Source organism: Gossypium hirsutum, chromosome D08 (assembly GCF_007990345.1).
Source record: "Gossypium hirsutum isolate 1008001.06 chromosome D08, Gossypium_hirsutum_v2.1, whole genome shotgun sequence".
In the NCBI taxonomy this organism is placed as follows: domain Eukaryota; kingdom Viridiplantae; phylum Streptophyta; class Magnoliopsida; order Malvales; family Malvaceae; genus Gossypium; species Gossypium hirsutum.
This window is the reverse complement of record NC_053444.1, coordinates 17,636,140-17,652,395: the sequence shown is the minus strand read 5'-3', so window position 1 is coordinate 17,652,395 and position 16,256 is coordinate 17,636,140. Positions and strand designations below refer to the sequence as shown.

The window sequence follows — 16,256 nt, the reverse complement described above, 5'->3', positions numbered from 1 at the left end:
TTATTTTACCATTTTTTAATAAGGTGCCTTAAAAATTTTGCATTGATTATATATAATAATATTATAATTTTCCTCAAAATATATACAAATAATATTATATATTTTATCATTTTATTCAAAAGAAAATGATTTTTTGCGGCGTTTTTTAAAGGTAATCAAAATCCCGCTCACTCAAAAAAATGATTTTTGGTTACCCGCTCTTTAGCCAAATAAAAGGTAATCTTCTTCTCATCTCTGTCGTGCGCCCTAAATCCCCAAATAAAAGTTTGTTTTCTTCAACTGAAATCCCCCAAATTTCCCATTTCCAACAACACCAGTCAATACACCTACACCAATCACATTTCTTTTTCCTTTTCATTTCACTGCACTAAATTCACTCACCATAGCTACTCCTTTTCTCTCGATCTGTTAGGGTTTTTGCGCTTTGTTTTCCCCCCTTTCTTTTACATTGCCTTTACTAAGACGCCATTGGCTGTTCACTGAAATAAAGAGATAAAAAAAAGTTGAAGAAGGTGAAGCATCTCTGTTCCAGTTTCTTTTTCTGTCTTTGCTTAAAAAAATCCATTTTCTTCTTTTTTTTTGTTCCAGATCTTCAACAGCAGGTAGTATATTAATTTTCCTTTTGATGAATACAATATTTTATTACAGACCAAACTAATGTTTGGCAGGAATATATTGCATACTGAACATCTGTTTCTCTTTTTTAGGTAGAGCAAATAGAGTAAGAAGTTGGTGAGCTTTGTAAGGCACTGTTTGAGAAGACTGAACAAGAAACTGCAATGCTTTAGGTTTGATTTGCTTTCCTCATATTTAATCAGTTTGAATATTATTTCCTATACCTTAAAGTGTTAAATTCTGTCCACAGGCACTATTTTTGCTTATGGCGTGACAAGTAGCGGGAAGACTCATACAATGCATGTAAGAAGTAATTTGCTACTTCTTTTCCTTATCTTTGTATGTTCTACACTGTAGGGTGGTGTCTCCTATTTTAATTTAATCTAAAGCTGTCATTTAATTTGCGTTGTAGAGACCAAATGTTCGATTCTTTTGCTATTATACATTAATGAATAATTGGTTTATTGACTACTCTAAGCTTGTCAGATTGGGATGTAGGGAATAGGATTAATGATTATTTGTTTATATAGGAGCTAGAAGGGATTGTGTGTTGGTTATTTAACCTTATAAGTAAGTGCAACAAGGATTGGAATTATTTGCTCTTTAAACAAAATCTATTTAATTCTATATCTAAAGCTTAGAAGTAGCATTAATTTTTTAACTAAAGCAACAGTATCTCGATTTTTACCAATGTCATGTTAATTTGCTTCCACATTTGTGCCTAGGTATTACTTATTTCTAGCTTTCCAAATTCCATTTTTGGAGAAATGTACTTGTTATTTAAGTTAAGTTAGTGCAACAAGTGTCAAAATCATTCTTTAAGTCAAATCTATTTAATTTTTACATTTTCCACTTGTGACAAACTTAGAAGTAGCAGTATTTTTGAACTAAAGCAACAATTTCCTACTCTTCTTCTACTAGAGTTTATAAATTTAATTTCCTTCACATTTGAGTCTAGCTACTTTATTAATCAAAAGTTCAATTACCTTGCAGCAGTAGGCTGAAAACAGGTTCATTGTTTGTTAATTCCTTTCTAATATTTTCTATTGTTGTCTCATTATTTACAAGTTATTTTTTAATTTCAGGGCATTTATGTCTTCATATCATATCATAATTTCTTGTCATAACTTATTTATTTAAACTTTACTTATTGTGTCTAACATTGTTAGGTGTATATTTATTATGTCAGTTTAATTAGTTCATTTCAATTTTCAAATGAAAAAAATGTTACCATGGTTCAACTTGGATATCAGTTAGTCTTTTAGGGTAAAAATGTTACTTATTTTTATTGGTAAAAAATGGTTTTACTTGATTGTTTAACAGATATATATATAGATTTACCATTACAGACTTCCACCTCTGTATCAAAACTTCAACCTGCCACCTCCATTTGTGTTGCACACTGATTGCCCTCATTATTAGCGTTATCATCTACCAGGTTTTTTCTTCTTTTTTTTTGAGCAATCTGTTTCATGGATATAAGTTTTGGTGTTTAAAAATTGATATAGCCATGTTTATCGTTTCAATTCATCTTATTTATTATTGCGAATTCAAAGATTAGGATGATAATTAACATTTCAAAATTTATATAAAAACATATCACTTTAAATATAGATACAATAGCAGACAAAAAAAAGACGTAAATACACTAATTATCTGATCTAGATATATGCCGATTGGAGCAATCATGGTGAGTCCAACTTCTACTTGTGCCTCTAGTTGGAATGTTATGCTAAGGTCAGGCGATTAATTGAGCTGATCTGAGCTTGACTTGAAATTCAAAGCTTCAAAACTTGATTTGAGTTTAATCAAGTTTCACTTCTAAAATTAGATCTCAATTCGAGATAGAAATTTGAACTACTTGAGTTTGCTCAATTAGGCTCTTTTACTTAATTCCCTCAATTTTCATGCTCAACTTCAAATTTTATTATTTATTCCTGAGCTTAAGCTCCAGTTTGAAATGAGATTTTTCAGTATAGTTAAAAGGTAAAAGACCTCAATCAAACTCGTGTGATACTCTAATCAAAGCATTAAGGTACTCGAATTTGATCTGCTCATTAGCTCAAACTCGACTCAACACCAAACAAGTCTAATTTGAGAATTTCTAAGAAGGATCCACAAATAATAACTGAATTATTGCAAAGTATGAAATAATGGTGATACTTATCAACTCTAGTGATTGCATATCTGGATAAGAAACTGGAGGCCTGGGGCCATATGGTGCAGACATTTATTGACTGCCGTTGTGCATTTTGGCTTTTACTGCCTGCATATATTTGGTTTTAGTGTTCCTATTTGCATGTATTTGCTTGCGGAATTTATGTTGTTGTTAATGGTTTTTACATTAAACTTAAGTTGTGTCTGCCAATATACTCTTAAATCATGATCCTTCTATTTCTTTAGGTTGCTGAGAAGACTACTCTTTTGCGGCCTATAGAACTTAGACTTGTTCCTGTGGCCCTGGAAGGCAGTGCATTTAGAAGTAAGTTTCTTAATACGGATGAACTTATGAGCTACGGTAGCTGGTTTGAGGTAAGAAATGACTCTTATTTCTATTTTATGGTACCTAGAACTCCTATTTCTATTTTATGGTACCTGGAATGGTTTAATACTTCACTGTCTACAATATTTGTATTGCCCTTAGATCTTATGTTGTGGGTGTTAGTACCTTACCAATCTCATTAATGTCTTGTTTTATTCTTCCAGAAATTCGAAGAATCAGTTATTTAAGTGTTTTCATTCAGTTTACATGTTTACCTCTGTTTCTCTGAGTTTCATATTTAACTATGCCAAGCCTACTCTAATAGTGTTTTTTAAATTTCCTTTATTCTAATAGTGTTTCGGTGGATAGTCATGCACTGAATTTGTACCTGAAAGTAAAATATTAAAAGCATGCCGGTGATGGAATTAGCTTTTATAAATCACTTCTGGACTGTTGTGTGATCACATGTTTTGATGATTGATGTTAATATATATATATGGTTTTGCTTTATGAAAATCATTTTGTTTTCACATGTTGGCATGCTAAACTAGTAGCACTCTTATCTTAATTTTGCAGTCACTACTCAGAGGTAGGTTCTTGCATGAAAGACCTGTTGAAGAGGAGAGACAACCTTCAGTGGCAGTAAGTGAATTAAATCAATTAAGTCACTACTCAGAAGTAAAATATCCTTTAGCCTTTTACTTTATCAGAATGTGTTATAGTTCCTTAACAATGTCTAATTTGAGTTTATAGAAGCAATAAACTCATGTAGTAAACAGTGGATGTAGTAAACCCATTTCAGTCTAATTTAAAAGGGTTTTTGAATTTCCATTTTAGTCTATAAATTTTCAAGTTTATTACTGTACATTTTGAACTTGTGCATTTTTTTTTTGCAATCAATTAGTTGCACTATTTGAACTTGTAATTTTGCTATTTAAATATTAACATGATTTTTCAATATTTTGACTAAAAAAATTAATTTATTATATGATTAAATATTATCTTTTTTACTAAAAGTATATATTTAATACTAATTAATTTTTGATATTAATAATGTTTGATTTTAATATTTAATATTTTTAAATGATTTTTAAAAGTTAGTGGCATTTTCTTATAAATGCCGCCAAAGAACGGTACTTTTAGCGGCGTTTGTAATCAAAGCGTCGCTAAAGGTCTTGAGCTATAGCGGCGTTTATGGAAAAAGCGCCGCTAAAGGTCTTGATCTATAGCGACGTTTGTGGGAAAAACGCCACTAAAGGTCCTGAGCTATAGCGGCATTTGTGGGAAAAGCGCCGCTAAAGGTCCTGATCTATAGCGGCATTTGTGGAGTAATCGTCGCTAAAGGTCCCGATCAATAGCAGCGTTTGTGGGAATAGCGCCGCTAAAGGTCATGATCTATATCGGTATTTATTTCTAAAAACACCGCAAACGTTTGCGGCGTTGACAACAATGGCATTTTTTGCGGCGCTTTAAAGGCATAAAAAAATGCCGCTAAAAACCTGTTTTGTTGTAGTGTCTGCCTATGAAGTTTTGAGGCTATGTTTTTTCTTGTGCTGTAATAAATAGACTACCCACATCAGCCTTAAAAGATAAGTCTCCTTACATGGTCCTTTATGGCAAGGACCCTACTTGTGGTCATCTGCGTATTTTTGGATGTTATTGTTTTCCCTATCTTTGTCCTTTTCAAAATCATAAGCTGGAGTTTCGGTCATAACCATACACATTTTGGGGTATAGTCCTTAGTATAAAGGGTATCAATGCCTTACTCCAGATGGTAAAGTTGTTATTTCTTTACACTTATTTGATAAAAGTCAGTTTTTGTATCTTGAACACTCTTTGCCTCCTGACACAACAAATGAGTGTGTCTCCACGTATGTTCCCATTGTGCAATCTCAGTCTACTCATCCATATGACATTCTAAGTCATGTGGTTTTGTCTCGTGATACCTCGCACCTGGAGATTATTTATATTTTTAAATAAAACAAGGGCTCTAAAGAAATATCTGAAATAGAAAAAAAGAAAGAATATCACTTTGATTTCACACAAAAGGGCTTTTTTAATTTCCAATTTCCACGGACCATCCTGGTCAGTACCGGCTGGGCTCATTTTTTCTACGATTCTGTGATCTGGCTTGTTGTAACAAAAAATCTTGTTCTTGCATTGAATCAACAATCAGAAGCAGAAAAAAGTCCTACGTCGGGCAATTTCAATTGTCTTAGTAACACCAATTCTCATGCTGCGTAAAAATTAGCTGAGTCTCCAACTGATTTGGGTGTCCTAGGTTTTTGTCAAGGCACTTTTTCTTTTGTATCGGTGGGCTCTAGTCCTGACACTCCAACTATTCCTCCTATCCCTCCTCCTATTGGTAATATGCTTCACATGGTTACACGTTCCAAAGCAAGTAGTTTTAAACCTAAAGTCCTAGCTGTTGGAATTGATAAGTGTGAGCCACGTACGTTTGGTGGAGCCTTTGCTCATGAAGAATGGCAGTTAGTAGCTCAGGCTAAGTATGATGCGTTAATTCAAAATTGTACTTGAAAGTTAGTTCCTTTGCCTCCTAGAAGAAAGGCGATTGGTTGTAAGTGGCTGTTTAAAGTAAAACAGAATCCCGATGGTACTGTGGCTAGACGTAAGGCTCGTTTGGTTGATAAAGGATGCTCTTAGGTATCAGGGTGGGATTTCAAAGAGACATTTAGTCCAGTCGTTAAACTAGCTACCATTCGGACTATTTTTTCTATTGTTGTGTCTAAGAAATGGCAGTTGCGTTAGGTTGATGTTAACAATAGGTTATGCCAGGCTCCACGAGCATTGTTTGATAAGTTGAATTTCTTGTCTTACTAAATTTTATCCTTTCAAAATCTGACACTTCCCTATTTGTTCATCTTACTAATGAATCAAGTATGTGTGTGTTAGTATATGCGGATGATATCGTTATTTCGGGAAATGCATCCGAGGATATTGATGCATTTGGAAAAAATAACACATTGAATTCTCCCTTAAAGACATGGGAGCTCTTCATTATTTCTTGGGAGTTGAGGTCACTAAGTCGGCTGCTGGGAGCCTTCACCTATGTCAATGTAAGTATATTCTTGATCTACTTGATAGATGTTGTTTAACGGATGCCAAAGGTGTCCATACTCCCATGATTAGTTCTTCCATGTTGTCCAAGAATGATGGAATTCTACTTGATGACCCTACTGAGTATAAAAATATTGCTGGAGCATTACAATATGTGGTTCTCACACGACCTGACATTGCCTATGCAGTCAATTGTATTTGTAAATTTATGCATGCACCTACTGATACTTATCTCGTTGCTCTAAAACGTATTCTTCGATACTTATGTGGTACTGTCGATTACGGGTTGGTTTTTAAACCCTCTGAACGCTTGTCTCTAGTTGGATATGCTAATGCTAATTGAAGTTTAGACTTTAATGATCGACGATCGAGTACTAGATATTGCATTTATTTTGGTGACAATCGTGTTTCCTGGTGCTCTAAGAAGCAACAGGTCGTGTCTCACACCACTGCCGAGGCTGAGTACAGAGGAATGGCTGCAACAACTTCTGATGTTACTTGGCTAATTTCGTTATTGAAAGAATTAAAATTTTGTTCTATTGATGTTCTCACTATCTGGTGTGACAACTCAAGTGCTGTAGCAGTAGATTCTAATCCTGTAACACCCCCTAACCCCAAATTGTCGTCGAAACAGGGTTATGAGGCATTATCGGACATCTCGGACAATTTACAAATAATTCTTAAATAAATAACGAACATACTATAATATAATCATAAATTCATATAAATTCTTACTAATTGACTTCATTCATTTTTTTAAAATTTTTTTTAATATAATCCCTTTATAAATATTGAACATTCCCTGGAAATTTCAAATCACAACCAAACTGATTCGAGTATTTCAACCAATGCATTTATCTACTCAAATATACTTGACATATTGACTTAACAAATTAATTAATGAAAACCCTATTATCATTTCTAATTAGTTCATAAAACTATTTAAGCCATTTCTATTCAATACCAATGCCATAAACAATTTCTACCATTTTACTAATTTAATCATCAAAACACCAAATACCTTTCTTTACAACAAAATTATATAACATACCAAAATAACCATTATAATCCCTATGTACATGCCACTTTCACTTAAAAGAAGAAAACATCACCAAAATCTTTATGCCGGAGTCGAGATTGTTCTGGATGCTGAACCGAGACTCTGAACACCTTTCAACCTGCACACGAAAACAACCGTACGCTGAGTATTTTATACTCAGTGGTATTACCATAATTCAAATTATAATAGCAATAAAGAATTATAATTACCATGCATGTAACTATCCAATTTCTTAAATATCAATTAATTCTTAAAGTTTCATTAATTAACAATAACAATATAATTTTTAGCTATTCTTAAATTTCAATCACATATCACATGTAACAATTTCAATCACTACATGAACATTAAGTTCATGCCTTTCATTTTCAATCTCAATTTCAATTCACAATTTTAAATTTTCCCATATTCAGTACTACAATAGTTTAAATTCATTTGATTTCTCATTTCAATTATTCACCCTATTAACAATCTGGACTTTGACGGATACACGGATTCCAACCCAAACACACCAGTACGGCACATTCTGCCTAAAATGGTACATAGTACTTGATCAGTATACGACACATAAGTGCCTGAAACGACACACGAGGTGCCTAATACAACACACGATGTGCCTGAAATACAACACATAAAGTGCCTGATATAGGACACATAAAGTGCCTAATCGGTAAAGTCGATAAATCCCGTACTCTTCCAAATCCTATGACATGCCAATTATATCCGACTCAGCCCGACTAGTTAATAGGGTATTTCAATTTCACAATTCACTTTCATTTCCAATTCAAGATCACTTTTCCACTTTCTAATCAATAAACAATTTAATACCAATACATATTTCAAATAATCACATATAATCATATTTTGATTCAATTCAAACCATTTTTCAATGAATACACAATTGACATATTCACACATATTCATAAATTAATTCACTTTATTTAATTCATATTTTTAATTCATTTTCCAATCAAATTCAAATCACTAATTACTTTTCAATCAATATACATTTCAAATACTCACATATTCTCTTCATTCAATTCAATTTGATTCATTTCAAATCACTGTTATCATTTCAATTGCTTACCTAATTTTACTTACCATGCATTTTAATTAAAATATGACAATTAATAATAAATAGATTTGAATTATAATAATACAAACCCAAATTTCACAGTTACTCTTCGACGACCTTCTCCTTCTTTTTTTGTGCCGATCCCTCGTATTCTTTATTAGCTATGAAAATTAAATAATTATACTATTAATTGCAACACAAATTTTACAATAATAATTGAATTTCTATTCAATTTCTTCCTTATTCTCAATTTGATCCTAACTAAGTTCACTTACTTTCCTAACTCAATTCATACTTTATTTCTATTCCAATTTTGACCAAACTCAAACTTAACTATTAAATTTTCAGCATAAATCCCTAATTTCAATTTTTTCTCAATTTAGTCACTACAACACAAAACTTATAGTTTCTTTTACAATTTAATCCCTTTATCAATTCTAACTTGAAATTCATTCAATTAAATCTCTAATTCAACAATTTGTCCAACATGAACCATGCTTAAAAACCTATAAACTTCCAAAACCTCAACTTATTTTCAACGAAACTTTGTTTTAAAGCTTCTAAATCATCAAAATGAAATAAAATGAGCTTAATTGACTTACCAATCTAAGCTTTAAACCTTAAACCCTTAGTTTTTCCTTTTTCCTTTCTTTCTTTCTTTTTTTTCCTGCTCTGTTTTGAATGCCTCTGTTTCTTTCCTCTTTGTTTTGCTTTTGCTTTTATTTCTTTTTAGTTTATTTACTTTATGTTATAATAATATAATATATAATAATTAATATAAATATCTTGTACTACACATGTACATATTCATAACCCTACATTTGTCAAAATCATAACTTATTTGTTATATAAAAATCCCATAATATAACTAATATAAATTAAGATTTAATAAATTAATAATAAGTAATAAATATCTTTTACTTAAAATTTAAGTAAATCAATTATAATTATAATTATACATTTGTACATTTTATATTATTACACATGTACTAATTTGTACCTTACATTTGTCATTATTTTGGTTTATTTTACATAATAATATAATATAATATAATATATTTTATTATAAAATAATATATTAATATATTTAAAACATAAAAATCTAAGATTTTTATCATACTTATGCTGTCTCATATTTATGAATTGGCTTAATTGCCATTTTGGTCCTTTATACTTTCTTTTAATCTATAATTCAACTTTTACACATTATTCTATTTAGTCATTTTTCCTAATTTCTCTTAATTAAACTAAATTCATCTAATTAAAACTTAATTAGGCATATTACTAGACTCATAGTTATTCCTAATAATTATTTACGGACTCGATTTACTCAAACGGAGGCCCGATACTGTACTTTTTCGATGCCCGTGAATTTTGGGTCATTACATTTCTCCCCCCTTAATAAATTTCATCCTCGAAATTTACCTGAGAAGAGATGAGGATATTGCGCTCTCATAGTTTCTTCCGATTCCTAAGTTGCTTCTTCCACATTATGATTTCTCCCCAATACTTTTATTAGAGGAATCCGTTTGTTTCTCAACTCTTTCACTTCTCGAGCTAATATCTGAACCGGCTCTTCTTCATAAGATAAATCTAATCGAAGTTCAATGTCTTCAGTGGGAATGATATGTGAAGGATACGACCTACATCTTCGAAGCATAGAAACATGGAAAACATCGTGAATCTTCTATAACTCTGGAGGTAAAGCTACTCGATAAGCCACCCGTCCAATTCTTTCCCCTATTTCATATGACCCAATAAAACGAGGACTCAATTTACCTTTTCAGCCAAATCTCAGGACTTTCTTCCAAGGCGACACCTTCAGAAATACTTTATCACCAACGGAATATTCTATATCTCGTCGTTTCAAATTTGCATAAGATTTTTTTCTATCGAAGGCTGCCTTCAATCTATCTCTAATCTTATTAACTATTTCCTCTATTTCTTTAATTAATTCAGGCCCAATCACTTTTCTTTCATTCAATTCTGTCCAACATACAGGCGATCGATACCTTCAACCATATAAAGCTTCATAAGGAGCCATCTGAATACTAGATTGAAAACTATTATTATAAACAAACTCGGCCAATGGTAAGTAACGTTCCCAACCTGATTTGAAATCGATGATGCAAGCTCGAAGCATATCTTCTAATATCTGAATTACCCGCTCAGACTATCCGTCGGTTTGCGGATGCAATGCAGTGCTAAAATTAAGCTAAGTTCCCAACGACTTATGTAACTGCTTCCAAAATCTCTATGTAAATCGAGGATCCCATTCTAAAATTATCGATACCGAAATACCATGTAATCTAACAACTTCCCAGATATAGACCTCGACAAGCTTCTGTAGTGACTAGTCGGTTCTAACTGCTACAAAATGAGCTGACTTTATGAGTCGATCGACAATCACCCAGATGATATTCTTTTTACTCACTGACAATGGCAATCCCGTAACAAAATCCATTGTAATGCAATCCCATTTCCACTCGGGAATAGTAATAAGCTGTAACAAACCTGTTGGTACCTGATGTTCTGCTTTTACCCACTGACAAGTCAAGCATTTACCGACATATTCAACTATATTTTTCTTCATTCCTGGCCATCAATACAGTTCTCGCAGATCATGATACATCTTCGTTCCACCTAGGTGCAAAGCAAAAGTACTATCATGTACTTCTCGGAGAATCAGCTCTTTAATCTCAGAAGTAGCTGGGATACAAATTTGATTATGAAACCTCAAACAATCATGCTCGTCAATACTAAAATTTTCCACCGTACCATGTTGTACCATTTCTCTTTTCTTCATTAACTTTTCATCTTCTAGCCGTGCTGCTCTGATTTGATCAAACATGGCCGGCTTAACTCTTAACTCAGCTAACAAACTTCCATCATCATTAATACTAAGCCGAGCAAACATTACCTGTAATTCAACCGCTGCTTTTCTGCTCAATGCATCTGCTACCACATTTGCCTTTCCTGGATGATAATCTATAATACAATCATAATCTTTTAGAAGTTCTAGCCATCGTCTCTATCTTAGATTTAACTCATTTTGTGACAGAAGATATTTGAGACTTTTATGATCAGTATAAATATAACATTTCTCACCATACAAGTAATGCCTCCAAATCTTTAATGTAAAGATTACAACAGCTAACTTCAAATCGTGTGTCGGGTAGTTGCGTTCATGTGGTTTCAACTATCGAGATGCATAAGCTATTACTTTTTCATCTTACATCAATACACAGCCCAAACCATTCAGAGAAGCATCACTGTACACAACAAAATCCTTCCCTGACTCTGGTAATGTTAAAATAGGTGCCTCGATCAACATTTGCTTCAATGTCTCAAAACTCCTCTGACACTGATCATTCCAGATAAAAGGGACATTCTTTTGTAGCAGTTTTGTCATCGGTAAGGCTATCTTCAAAAATCCATTAACGAACCTTCGGTAGTACCCAACTAAACCCAAAAAACTATGTACCTCAGATACATTCTTTGGTGCCTTCCATTGAACAATGGCCTCGACCTTCTTCGGATCAACTCTAATCCTATCAGCAGATACAACATGTCCTAAGAATACTACCTCTGATAACCAGAATTCACATTTACTCAGCTTCCCATAAAACTATTTTTCTCGTAGAATCTGTAACACTATTATGAGATGTTGATCATGTGCTGATCATGTTCTACCTCAGTCTTCAACCAATATATCATCAATGAAAACCACCACAAACTGATCTAAATACGGCTAAAAATACAGTTCATCAAATCTATGAAAATAGCTGCAGCATTAGTTAACCCGAACGACATTACCAAAAATTCATAATGACCATACCAAGTACGAAATGCAGTCTTCGAAATATCACTTTCTTTTACTTTCAGCTGATAATACCCAGATCTCAAATCAATCTTTGAAAGTGTTGAAGCTCCTTTCAGTTGATCAAATAAATCGTCAATCTGAGGAAATGGATATTTATTTTTGATTCTTACCTTATTTAACTTCCGATAATCAATACATAGCTGCATTGATCCATCTTTCTTCTTAACAAATAACACTGGAGCTCCCCAAGGTGAAATGCTCTATCTAATGAATCCACGATCTAGTAAATCCTGTAACTGCACCTTCAACTCTTTCAATTCAGTGGGAGACATTCGATACGGAGGTATAGAGATTGGTATTGTACCCGGATACACTTCTATAGCAAATTCAACCTCTTTGTCAGGTGGTAAGCCTGGTAGTTCTTCTGGAAATACATCTGGAAACTCACATACGATCCTAATCTAACTACACTAACTTCTAACTGAATCAGAATTAATAACATACACCAAATACGTTGAACAACCCTTCTGAAGTAATTTATTAGCTTTTATCGCTGAAATGATGCGTGTCGGGCCATTGGTACGAATATCGTTCACCTCAATTCTGTCTCCATCCTCTGTCTGAATACTGAACTTTCATATTCGAATAACCAATCCATACCCAATATTATATCAAAATTGCCGAAAGGCATAATCTACAAGTCAACGGAAAACATTTTATCATGTATCATAAATGGGCATCTCCGGCATACCCGATCTACGGACACAGTTTGTCCCAAAGGGCTAGACACTTCTATTAAAACTCTAGACATTTTAGATTTTAACTTTCCCGACTCAACCAGTTTTGAATTACTATATGAATATGACGACCCTGGATCAATTAAATCATAAACAAGATTAGAATGCAATAAGAATCTACCTGTCACGACATCATATGCATCACCCTCCTCTTTTGTCCGAACCACGCAAGCCCTGGCCGGTGCTCTTGCCTCTGACTGCTGTCTAACTATGTCACCGCTCTTACAAACACCTCCACCTCTAGATACCGAACCACTTCTGCCCGAACCTCTGCCTCAAGCAGTAGATACTGATATCTGTGGTGTGGTAGGAATAACATTTTTATTCTTCGGACAATCTTTAACAAAATGTTCTGTTCACCCACAACGGAAGCAGCCTCCAGTTACTTTCCAACATTCACCTAAATGTTTCTTCCCGCAATATCCATATTCTAGAATTTCTGCATCCCGGGGTGGACCTCTTACACTACCAGTAGATATAGTCGTCTGTTTCCCCTAGCTTCTGTCCCCTCAATCATATCTGAAACTTGACATCCAACCACTTTTGGATTCTCGAGATCTTTTTTGGTAAAGGATTTGAAATAGTAATGCCAGCTCATTTCCCAGTCAATCTAGCTATCTCGGGGTTTTTATCCAAACCCAAAACCTGCTCTACCATCTTAACTCTCTCAACCAAATCCACAAATTCTGTAATTCGGTGTGACACCAACTGTACTCTGATCTTATCTCTCAAACCCCACAGGAATCTTTTGCCACTATCAGCCTCTGTTGGTATAAACTCGGAAGCATATTGGCTGAGTCTAGAAAATTCACGTTCATAATCTACAACTGACAATTACCTTGTTTCAACATCAGAAATTCCTGCCCCTTATCGTCAATATACAACTCCCCAACATATTTCTTCTGAAATTCTTTTTGAAATAAGTCCCATGTCACCTGTTCTATAGGCAGATGTCGTATTATATATTCCCACCATAGATAAGCTTCACCTTGTAACAGAGAAACAGTACAAATCAAACTTTCTCGGGGGGTGCATTCCAATTGCTGTAGAACTCGTTTAGTTGATTCCATCCAATTCTTTGCAGTGGATGGATCAACTCCCTTCAAACCCAAAAATTTAGTGGCACTATATTTCCTTATCTCTTTTATTGGGGCCCGTCTTTGAGTTGGTGCAGAAGTTGTAGCAGGAACAGTCCCCGCTACTCTTTGCAAAGCACCGACAATAACTCTTAATATATCAAAATCATCTCTATCATTTCTATCATTTCTTCTATCTACATTAGAAGGTTGATTTCTCATCGAGTTTACACTAGGTGTTTTTGATTTGATTTCATCTAATCCATACGGTTCTTCGTCTCCGGTTTACATTTCTTGATCAGTATCATTTATTCGTTCATTTGACATCTTTAATCTATAAAACAGAAACAAACAAATAGGTCAGCATCCAAAATCCCGACTTAGTTTTGACTCGACAATGGCATGTACATCTAGACTCAATTTTGAGCCCGTTTTAGGCCGAGAATCGGCTAAACCTGATAGCTCTGATACCAACAACTGTAGCACCCCCTAACCCCAAACTGTCATCGAAATAGGGTTACGAGGCATTACTGGACATCTCGGACAATTTACAAATAATTCTTAAATAAATAACAAATATATTATATTATAATAATAAGTAATAAATATCTTTTACTTAAAATTTAAGTAAATCAATTATAATTATACATTTGTACATTTTATATTATTACACATGTACTAATTTGTACCTTACATTTGTCATTATTTTGGTTTATTTTACATAATAATATAATATAATATAATATAATATAATATAATATAATATAATATAATATAATATAATATATTTTATAATAAAATAATATATTAATATATTTAAAACATAAAAATCTAAGATTTTTATCATACTTATGCCGCCTCATGTTTATGAATTGGCTTAATTGCCATTTTGGCCCTTTATACTTTCTTTTAATCTATAATTCAACTTTTACACCTTATTCTATTTAGTCTTTTTTCCTAATTTCTCTAAATTAAACTAATTCATCTAATTAAAACTAAATTAGGCACATTACTAGACTCATAATTATTCCTAATAATTATTTACGAACTCGGTTTACTAAGACAGAGGCCTATGCCTTCTGCTTCTTATAGACTCGAATGAACTGGCTATTGAACTAGTCTTCCTCTTTTTTTTTCTTGTTTTGTAAGGCGATACGTCAACTTTCTCGCTCGTCTGATCCTCTCTTTGTCGGCCAATACCTCACCTCAAGACCGTCGCTATGCATTTGATGGTCTTTTGGGGTGGCGATCCCTCATTGGCCAATAGTGCACGTGGGGAGTTGCAGGGAGGCTGACTCTGGAAGGCGCCGGAGTGCCACACGTTGGGAGATATCGGAGGAGGTCGGCATAGGGAAGTGCTCGATCGGAACCTGGGAGCAGCTGAAGGCTGAGTTGAAGGCTCAGTTCTTACCTGGTAATGTGTCCCCCGATATTACACTTTTTCGATGCCCGTGAATTTTGGGTCATTACAAATCCAATTTTGGATTCTAAGTTTAAGCATATTGAACTAGATCTGTTCTTTGTTCGAGAAAAAGTGACTGATGGTTCTCTCCTTGTTGGTGAAGTTTTGACATGTGACCAGGTCGTGGACATTCTCACCAAACCTTTATCGACTTCACACTTTGCTCGCTTTCGACAACTTCTTCGAATCTTACTAGTTGGGAAGTCGAGTGAATGTAAAGTACATCACATCACATCACCATCACATCACATCACCTCACCTATGTAAAGGTCAGTTAGGAAGTTCAAGTTGTTAGATTGTTAGTAAGCTGTTAAGTATTTAGTTAGTAGTAGTTTATTCTCTTCAGTTTTGTAGAAATACAAGTATTGAACAGTCATAGTGGTTAAGCAATAATCATTCATTTTAAATCTAATTCTCATATACTTACACACAGCAGCACCATATTGATAAACAACGTAAGAGGACAAATATCAAAATAAATATTTTCAAAGTAGAAGTTCTACTTTAAAAAATTTGATGAAGTTCATGAACCAAATATACCCGTACCCACGAAATATAATAAACAGACACATGAAGAAGTGATAGGTGGGACAAAAAAATGAAACATAGGATTTTGACTTAAAAAAAAAAGAAGCTTGCCACTCGGCAAGCAAGGGGTGAACTGAACATTGAGTTTTCATTCTACAGGAGTTAGGTATAGATTGCCGAAATGTAGGCTGAATCTACTCCTTATAAATCCACCATATAGCAGGACTTGACTTGCAAATTCTGTTTTTATTACTAAAACT

General features: G+C 33.7%; 2 long non-coding RNA genes across 2 annotated transcripts; both read left to right on the top strand.

Annotated features, from left to right (window-relative positions):
- Positions 1 to 215: 215 nt before the first annotated feature.
- LOC121220085 (uncharacterized) lies at positions 216 to 989 on the top strand. Its single transcript, XR_005917248.1, has 3 exons — positions 216 to 602; positions 708 to 788; positions 866 to 989. It is a non-coding gene; the product is annotated as an uncharacterized lncRNA (long non-coding RNA).
- Positions 990 to 1,887: 898 nt separating this feature from the next.
- Positions 1,888 to 3,928, top strand: LOC121220083 (uncharacterized). The gene is made up of 3 exons (XR_005917239.1): positions 1,888 to 2,053; positions 3,019 to 3,147; positions 3,674 to 3,928. It is a non-coding gene; the product is annotated as an uncharacterized lncRNA (long non-coding RNA).
- The last annotated feature ends 12,328 nt before the right edge of the window (positions 3,929 to 16,256 follow it).